This window comes from Ostrinia furnacalis, unplaced genomic scaffold (assembly GCF_004193835.3).
Source record: "Ostrinia furnacalis isolate ACB-3 unplaced genomic scaffold, ASM419383v2 OfSCF0753, whole genome shotgun sequence".
NCBI lineage: Eukaryota > Metazoa > Arthropoda > Insecta > Lepidoptera > Crambidae > Ostrinia > Ostrinia furnacalis.
The window spans coordinates 177,312-186,507 of NW_021130992.1; the positions used below are offsets into that span (position 1 = coordinate 177,312).

The 9,196-nt window shown below is 34.3% G+C and overlaps 1 pseudogene; it reads right to left on the bottom strand.

Annotated features, from left to right (window-relative positions):
• Window positions 1-708: 708 nt before the first annotated feature.
• LOC114349947 (retinol dehydrogenase 12 pseudogene) lies at window positions 709-1,701 on the bottom strand (annotated as a pseudogene).
• Between the last annotated feature and the right edge of the window lie 7,495 nt (window positions 1,702-9,196).

A 9,196-nucleotide genomic window follows, 5' to 3' on the forward strand; every position in this document is an offset into this window, starting at 1 on the left:
GTTTCCAACTTTAGCAAGCATCGAAAGTGTTTCCTGGAAAATAGTCTGGACGAGCGTGGGGCTTACCAATAAATAAACGCTTCACTTTATTGCATTCATTTTAATCTGGTTTATTTTACGTTTCGACGAAACGAAATCGAGTTCACCTTCGGACAATAGAATGAATGTATGTTTCATTTCACTGGCATTAATACATTTATTGGAAACAACAACGTGACAAAAATGAAACAGGATGAAGCACTGTGAATTGTGAATGACTGCACTCGTGATGTGTAAACAAATTAAGTTTCTTTCTTTTGGAAAAATAAAACATCGGTGACAATAATCGTTACTATTTTCATAAAAATAATTAACGTCTTCATAAACTTACTTTACATGAATGTTAGTATGAATAATGTTTCGTTTACTTGATTCGTTTAGTAAGAAACTCTTGGAGATACCCAAAATGGTGGCTACGTTAGCCCCTGTTCGTTCAATCATTGAAGCTAACGTGTAGGTATATCTATTTTATGAAATGAGTTCTAGCTAGAGCTTTAAATAAAGATACCTAAGCTTTATTAAGAACTTATTGATTTAAGAACTTGTTAGCTTATTATTCAGGCATTTTTTCCTAATGTTTTCAATTGAGGGTCAATAATAATAATAAGTACATGCATTAATAGTAAGTAAATCATGTATTTCTATGATTAAATCAATTATAATTACAAGTCACTTGAAATGGTCATCATTTATTTGGTCTTTTATTAGCAACATTGTGTTTTCCCACACTTTTTCTACTACTGTTTCATCTTTGACAATTTTATTCGGTTCCACAATCTTGCAGTCAGAAAAATATTTTCCTGAGATATTTTCTAGCTCAGGTTCCACGCATAAGTGGAGAGTTGTCTGAGCGCCTTCAACAGGCGTTTTGAAAAACATCTCTATAAATAAATTTATTATCATTTTACGAAGTTTGGAATATCTGTGAAAAATATCAGTTTTAACTAAACCGGGATTTAATGAGTTAACGGTGATTCTCTCTGGTAATCGCTTTGCTAACGCTTTAGCCCAAATAATATTACAGACTTTGCTGTTGGCGTACCTCGACCAGAAATCTAGAGGCCTCTTACCAATTATATCGTTGGGATCTAATTTATGAGAACGGTGTGCAACCGAGGATACTATCACTATTCTGCTAGGTTTAGACACTTTCAGTTTGTCCATGAGTAAGTGCGTCAGTAGGAATGGTCCAACGTAGTTGATTTGCATAATTTTTTCAATACCATTTTCGGTGCAGGCTTGACGTATTCCTGCAACACCAGCATTATTTACTAATATATCCAAACGTTCATAAGTTTCATTAAATTGCTTCACGAATTTCTGTATGCTGGAAAACTTTGATAGGTCCAACTGCTTGAATTCAACGTTTGGGTTATCGGTGGTTGCTATGATATCGCTCACAACTTCATTTCCTGTTTGGGTCGATCTAGCCGCGATAACCAAGCGGGCTCCACGCCTCGCAAGGTCTCTTGCTGTTTCAACTCCTATGCCCAGAGTCCCTCCGGTGACGATAACAACTTTTCCATCTAATCGTGCATTGCTGGTACACACACCTTTTATTGGTCCCACCCAAAACCGCAATCCGACTACGAACAAAAGGACAAGTGCAGCTAAACATAAAATCACTATAATACTCAAAAATAAATAATAGTAGTCAAACATTTTCTTGTCGAACGAGTTGAAATCACTAAATAAATTAACAAAATATTTAGGTTATAACGTCGAAATATGAATAAATTACCAAAAGATGGGGAGATCTAGGTAAGTTAAGTAGTAGGTATGTTAGTGTCAGAATAATTACACAACAACAGATAAAAATAACACGTAGTGTCTTATATTTAACGTAAAAATAATGATGAAATAGTTAATTAAAAATTAATAGCACCTACGCGTACACGATCCAGATGACGGTAAAGTATATTTATGATACGAGAAATATGACTATTAATTAATACACATATTAGGAAAAAGGCTTTGTAGCTTTAAATACTATTGTCTTCATGACAAAACCGAATATTCTTGGAATGTTTAAAAGCAAAATCCTATAATTTAACCAATATTATGCCTGAAGGGCGTTAGAACTAAATATTACTACTTAAACCGTACTTCTAGGAATCAAATGTAAATGAGGACAAAATGTTTTTGGCAAAGAAGCATTATTAAAATGATATTGACTTTTAAAGGTAACAATAGCTCAAGAGAGCTTAATTTCTACTTAAAAGAGTTTTCAGAATTCAGTTGGACACCTTATGATTCGTTGAGATAACTCGAATATTAAATGTTTGTTCTAAAAATCTTCTTCTATACTTATAATAAATCTGTAGAGAGGTCAATTCTGTACATGAAATATATTTTCAAAATAACTATCAGTGGGTGATTAGATTAGTGATCGATACTGATGCCAAAAATGCAATCAGTAAAATTTTTGTCTGTCTGTCTGTCCGTCATTATGTTCCTTATAGAAACAAAAACTTCTCAACGGATTTTAACGAAACTTGGTACAATTATTCTTCATACTCCTGGGCAGGTTATAGTATACTTAGGAATTCCCACGGGAACAGGAATTAGCGGGAAAATCCTTTTGTATGAAAAATCTAAACCGCTTAAGTTAGACGCTTGAAATTTGGCATGTAGGTACCTTAGTAAACTTAAAGCTTAGTTACAACAAGGATTTCTCGAAATTTCCACGGGAACGGGAATTCGCGGGATAATCCTTTTGTATGAAAAATCTTAAACCGATTAAGTTAGACGCTTGAAATGGCAATGCCAGATTTTGTATGGAAAGTGGCGTCTTTTTTTTTTCGCGCGGCCATCGACCAAACTTTGTTTTTTGATTTCAAAATAGTGTAATAAACCAAACTTACTATGGCATGTATACCTCTAAACTCAGTCTGAACTGAGTTACGAGTATTAGAAGTTTGATAATTTCCGGCATTGTCTTTTGGCATGCAGGTACCTTAGGCCCAGTTTTTTGATTCATAGTTAAAATAACAAATTGTTAAATTTTGCTACTAATGATTAAATATTAACAAAATGTTAACTAATAGTTAAAAAAATGTACTAAAAGTCACGCTAACCATTGTTCGAAAAAAAATTTTTATGATATTTAACCACTTGTCATTTGACAGCTGTCAAATTTGACTATTGGTTATTTTAACTACGAATCAAAAAACCGGGCCTTAGTAAACTTAAAGCTTAGTTACAACAGGATATTGCAAAATTCCCACTGGAACGGGAGTTAGCGGGAAAAAATATTTGTATGAAAAAATCTAAACCGCGTAAGATAGATGAAGGGGGTAAAACGGGATCCACGCGTACGAAGTCGCGGGCGGCCGCTAGTACTTAATAAAATTTTAACTACCAATAGGTATTGTTACGTATATTTCAAAGAATATAGATAGCCTTTTTCAATATTAATTATAAAAAAGCTATAGCAGAAAATATATATTCTTTGAACTTAACGATATAAGTAAATGTAGTGTCATTAAAAATAAATAGGTACAAACAAACCCCAATATACCCTAATCGTAACCTTTTACCCATACACGAATAGAACTGGCATAACAATGACTTTATTCTAACATTCAAGGTGTAGCAGTAGGTATGTAGTTACGTCAATTCTTTTTAATTTTTTCTTAAATATTTATGTAGTAGTAATGATCAAATGACGATTAATGGTTCAATAAAATATATCATTTTCGCTGTCCACTTTGTCCCTTAAGTGGATAAGCCGAGGCATTTACCGAAGGTAAACTTTGGCGTATTTATTCAGTGCACGTCCAGTAACGTCGGAATGCCCGCGCTCGCAGCCCGGCGCCCATTGTGCTGCGATGTGACGCGTCGCATCAAACATGTTACACTTCTGTCTGTAAATTGCACAGCTCGTGTATCACATCTACATCAATTCGATAAATGTTTCTTTTATGATACTATTTTATTTATTTTATTTTATTTTATTTGGGATAACAAACTATACAACAATAAAAATGATACGATATCGATTACGCACAAACAGCACAATAGAGCAAAACGGAGCGAAATCGTTTCCAATTCAAAGACTACTTCAACTTATTAGCCATTATCTGGAATTATTTCCTATACAAGGATAATGAGGTTTTCCATTATGTACAATATTATTATTATTGAAGTTCACATAAACTCAGCCACCGAAATGATAAGAAACACAGACTGAATATTGACGTTACTTTATAGACTCAAGCTGAACATTTAGGGACTTTTCAGTTTGATTAGGGACATAGAGTCTTGAAATACACTGTTTCATCATTTGGAAGCCTACAGTTCAGTTTTTGCCAATCTGTCCCTTACACCCTACACATAATATGCCCACAAACATTAAATTCTGTAATCCCCGTCTGCAAACGCCAGCCTACTTGGGATAGAGGTTATTTTGGTACAGCGTAGAGGTTATAAATACACTTACATTTGACTTTGAAATGATTTAAATCAGCATTTAAACCTCTGTCGCTTGCCTAAGTAGGTAATGTAGTTACTGCTTGACTAAACCCGAAACAAAAGGGATAATGGTCAGCGTGCTTTATGTAACTAATCCCGACATCACGTAGTCCTTTTAAACCCGAGCCGGTCCACAAACACGTGAACGTGACGTGTACTGTAAATTCCATTAAAAATTCACGCAACCATCTGGTGAGAGGGTTTTTGACCATCAATATTTCAATAGGTTACATATAAGTTTCAAACTAAGTTACTAAATTACGCTTAAACGTAATACCTGATAGGTATATTTTTTCAGCGTAATTTCAGGCGTTATTGATTAGTGACTTGTTTCAGTCACATTGCGCTCTCACAGTAAAGACATGATTAATTATATTATTTCACTCATTACAGTGTGACCTAAGTTAAACGTGATTAATTAGTATGAAACTAAAGCCTGGTCCGTGAGCACGTAGAATTTTGTCTACGTAAGGATGGGTAGCTTGGGGTCATTGGACAAAATTCTACGTGCTCACGGACCAGGCTTTAGCATTAAGTATAAATTATAAATCCAACATGTCAATACAATGTGACTAATATAAATTATTGTCGTTAGGTAGGTAGGTAGTTGCCTTGTCTCATTAGTATAAATAAATTCAGTAGAATAAGTTGGAATTGATAAAAGTAATAAACATTCTTCGTTCTTATAGATGATATCAAATTGGCGGAGGAAGAAATAAAAAAAGTCTGAGAAAACGTAGGTACACAGCAAATGGGTTGGGATTGAAATGCACCATAAAACTTACGAAAACATATAAAAGTTTTCTCTGAACGTCTCGCAAGATAAAATTTTATTTTAAAACGCTTTCGATTACCTTTCGTGGGGGTTAAAATACGATTTCCATTAGAACGAGCTATTTATGTACTCGTAATTCATTCTTCAAAGTACACTTATTAAACGAGGTCGGTACTAGACATTAGCGCAGTACACACAGCTTTCAGCTTTAACTGTCAAGGAGTGCGCCCATGCTTTAAGTTTAGGATCCTCTGACGCACATTTATCACGGTGACGTAATGTTATTCAGTGATTAACGCATTATTCGGGAAAGCTTTCAGGGATGGAGAATGTAGAGTTCCAGCGAGACGTAGGATGCGTTCAAACCGAACTTATTTTCCATGTTTTTTATTTTAAATGCAATCTGTCCGACTTTACCTCCATATGTATGACCAATCTTCGCTTATTATATCAGAAATCTGGGTAAGCTCGCTGCATCGTATCTTTGGGACCAATTTTATTATGATCAGAAATCGACCCATTTAAATTAATCAAATTAATGTCCCTACTGTAAACTCGTAGGGAGCTTGCTATAGGTGGCAGTTGAAGATTGATTTTTGAATTGGAACGACTTGTTTGGTGTGAGCCCACCCGTATAGCCGTGGTGTCACAGCGTACCGCCCGCGTCTCGACTCCCGCCCGAGCCAGCAGGGAGCGAATCGACTCGTCCGCCTCCACGAGAACTAGTCACGTAATTTTCCGATTTCCGGATATTCAACGGAAAATCTTTACTTCTTTTATTTTTATTTTAAAACTCCGTTGGGTACGTAGCTACTGCTAAAGTAACGTTTTGTACCTATGCATATAAAACAGTGTGTAAAGGTTACGTTCAAGATACCAAGATGAATTCAATTACCTACATTTTTTGAGTTTTAAGAATTTTGTCCTTTGTAATTTATTTTTACGAGTGTTTTATGTAATGATCAAAAACTATTATGGCCGGATTTTAATATTTATCACTTGAAACCTTGGGTAAAGTTGAAACTTTTCTGAGATTTCCTCCGATCGTTCTACTGTAAGTCATTGAAAGACTGGACGAACGTAAAAGATTGAATGAAGGACAGTGTTATTTTCTTTCCTAGTTATTGCTTTGGTCAGACATACATAATAACTATAATTTTCGCTCTGCAATATATAAAATATCTGTGATGTTTTCATTTCTTCACGACTTTTTCTAACACGATATGTTTTGACGAAATTATTTTTTGATTGTGTACAACATCAGCATAATTTACTCAACTTTACTTATTCCCTAAGCTAAAAGTTAATTGAAGTTTCACAACAGTGAAAATTACATCAAACTTCGACCACAATTTCCAATATGAATTCTTAATACATAGATAAACAATAAATTACGTAGGAACTTCCTCGTTTAAAAACGGCGGGGTGTGAGTTTTGAAAACAAACGTTCAGAATAAATAAAATTCGTTTGTATATTTTTTTTATTTGACTCTCGGGGGAAATTATGCGTTCAAATCCCTCGACAGTTAGCCCTTATAAAAAGTTTATGCTTTATATTTTTAGTGCCGACAGGCCAATCACCGAATGTTGGGTGAAACGGTACACTGATCCGGATCAATGAAACCATGAAATGAAACAAAATTATGTTGAAGACTTTTGTAATAAGAAATTATTATCCTTGTCTTATTATGAAGACTTTGTGAAACAAGACATCAAATTAAATTACCGTTTTTTTAATGCTCTGGTGAACTCTCTGAAACTCTAAAGAAAATAGCATTAAGTTTGACCCAAATCACTAAGGGAAAGTTAAGTCATTAACTTTATAACAGTAATAAGAAAAGGAGTGGACGGTCCGGAGACAGTAACGAGAGGCATATTAAGTGGAACGTGATAGAAGATGAATTATTAATAAATCTACCATGTTTAGACTCAGTGTTCTTGTAATCATGTAAAATATACCTTTAATTTGCATTTATTTAATTGAAAGTAGAGTTTCCGCACCATTTTTATAAATATTAATTATTTTATTATACAAGTTACTACGAAGTATGAAGGAATTAGCGTACTTAGTCTGTTTTTGTATTTTTCAATGTTGTATACCTATAACAAGGACATTAATTATTAATCTAATTCGTTACACCTTTCTAATATTGTGTTTGTGAAACATGTAGACCCGTGTCACATGAATAATCTTTAATCTCGTGAAAGGGCATTCCCTCGGCATTACTAAATTACCAAAATCTGCCGAAATGTCGGATAGACGGTAATATTTTCCTCTGTGCGATGGATTGCCTTTGACACTTTTGTTATTCTGAAGTAAACACTTATGAACACAAATACCTAGCACCTCAGAAAAAAGTCAGGATAACCTTGATTTCACCTATTACTTTTACCTAATTTACCATATTTTAGCCCAGACTTTTCGCTTTATATTATGTAGAATGATGCTGATATATAATAAATCTTACAAGATATTATTGCTGTACCAATATTTCTCAGACTTATGAAACAATTTTGTTTTCCCTTTCGTCGAGAATAAATTAAAATCGACTTCTGTTGTTGAAGTTAGATCTCTCAGTGTTTATCAAATAAACTTCACCGAGGATTTCTGGACCATTTTAATCGAATTCAAAACCAATAATAACTTTTCAAATTGATCTTCTAGGAATATTTTAAGGATATTTTGTAGCTTGTTTCCTCATTGACTTTATAGGCCACTTTGTAATATCGCGCAATATTTAAAGTACGGACGTACCTTAAGAGTCAATGTCAACAATACCCTCTTAGCAAAGAGTGGTGCGCGCGGTGATGGGGCAAAGATTTTAATAGATGAAAACATCCCCCGCTCATTGACCTTGTTTCGGTTACCATAGTAACATACCGCCTAAGCGGAACAAAACTGAAATACCTTGGGTCAGCCTTTCAATCAACTGGCAGAATAAACTACGACGTTGGGACCCTTATTAACCGTATTACTCCCGCGACGTGTAAACTCAAGGAATGTGCCCGAAAACGGTAGTGGTACTTATTAGTTTGGCTGGCCCGTGACATATTAAAATAACTTTTCCCCAAACTGTTTCTGTATAGATCTCAACCCCATTTAATTACAACGCAATAGATGACCATAGTTACTTAAATATTAAGAGTATATTTATGCACTGATGAATCATTGTTTTGTTTAGAATAAAAACTAATTGACAGCACTAATGTTAGCAAGAGACCTTAAACCTAAGAATATTGTAAAATAATGTCTATGCAAATTATCTTGTCATGTATCCTTGAAGGTAACAATAACAATATAGGTAACGAACGCTGACCTTTAAGAAAATATAATGATTGACGTAAAAAGAACCTGAAAATCTCCATACTTGTTCGATCAAATATTTTCTACTTAAGTTACATGGTGATCCATTAAATAAGTCAAGAGCCATTTATGCCGACACGTCTGCACCTATTGCTGAGTGTGAAGGTTATCATTCGAGAGAAATCTAATATCCTTTGGGAAAACACAGGCGGTGATAGCGCGCCCCAGCGGAAAATAAAATATTCACCGACAGAGATTTCCTTTAGATAAACCTCGCATATTGTCCAAAAAGACAAAGGGACCTAAAGTGGAGGAATTACAGCATGAATGACATGATAAATGCAGGCTTTTGCTGCCATTGTCTTTGTTGCGCTCAATATTATGAAAACAGACTATTTTATGTTACCTAGGTCGGCTAGGTACGATGTTTAGATTTTTAATAATTAATAAGACATTTAATAATAATTAATATTATGTATCATACTAACCTATTATTATTATAGTTTTCTGACATTGACATTACATGTAGGTAAGGGAGAGAAACCATTGTAGCAAAGTTCGCCTTTGTAGGTATTCTGTTATTATGCTATAAAGATTTAAATAAA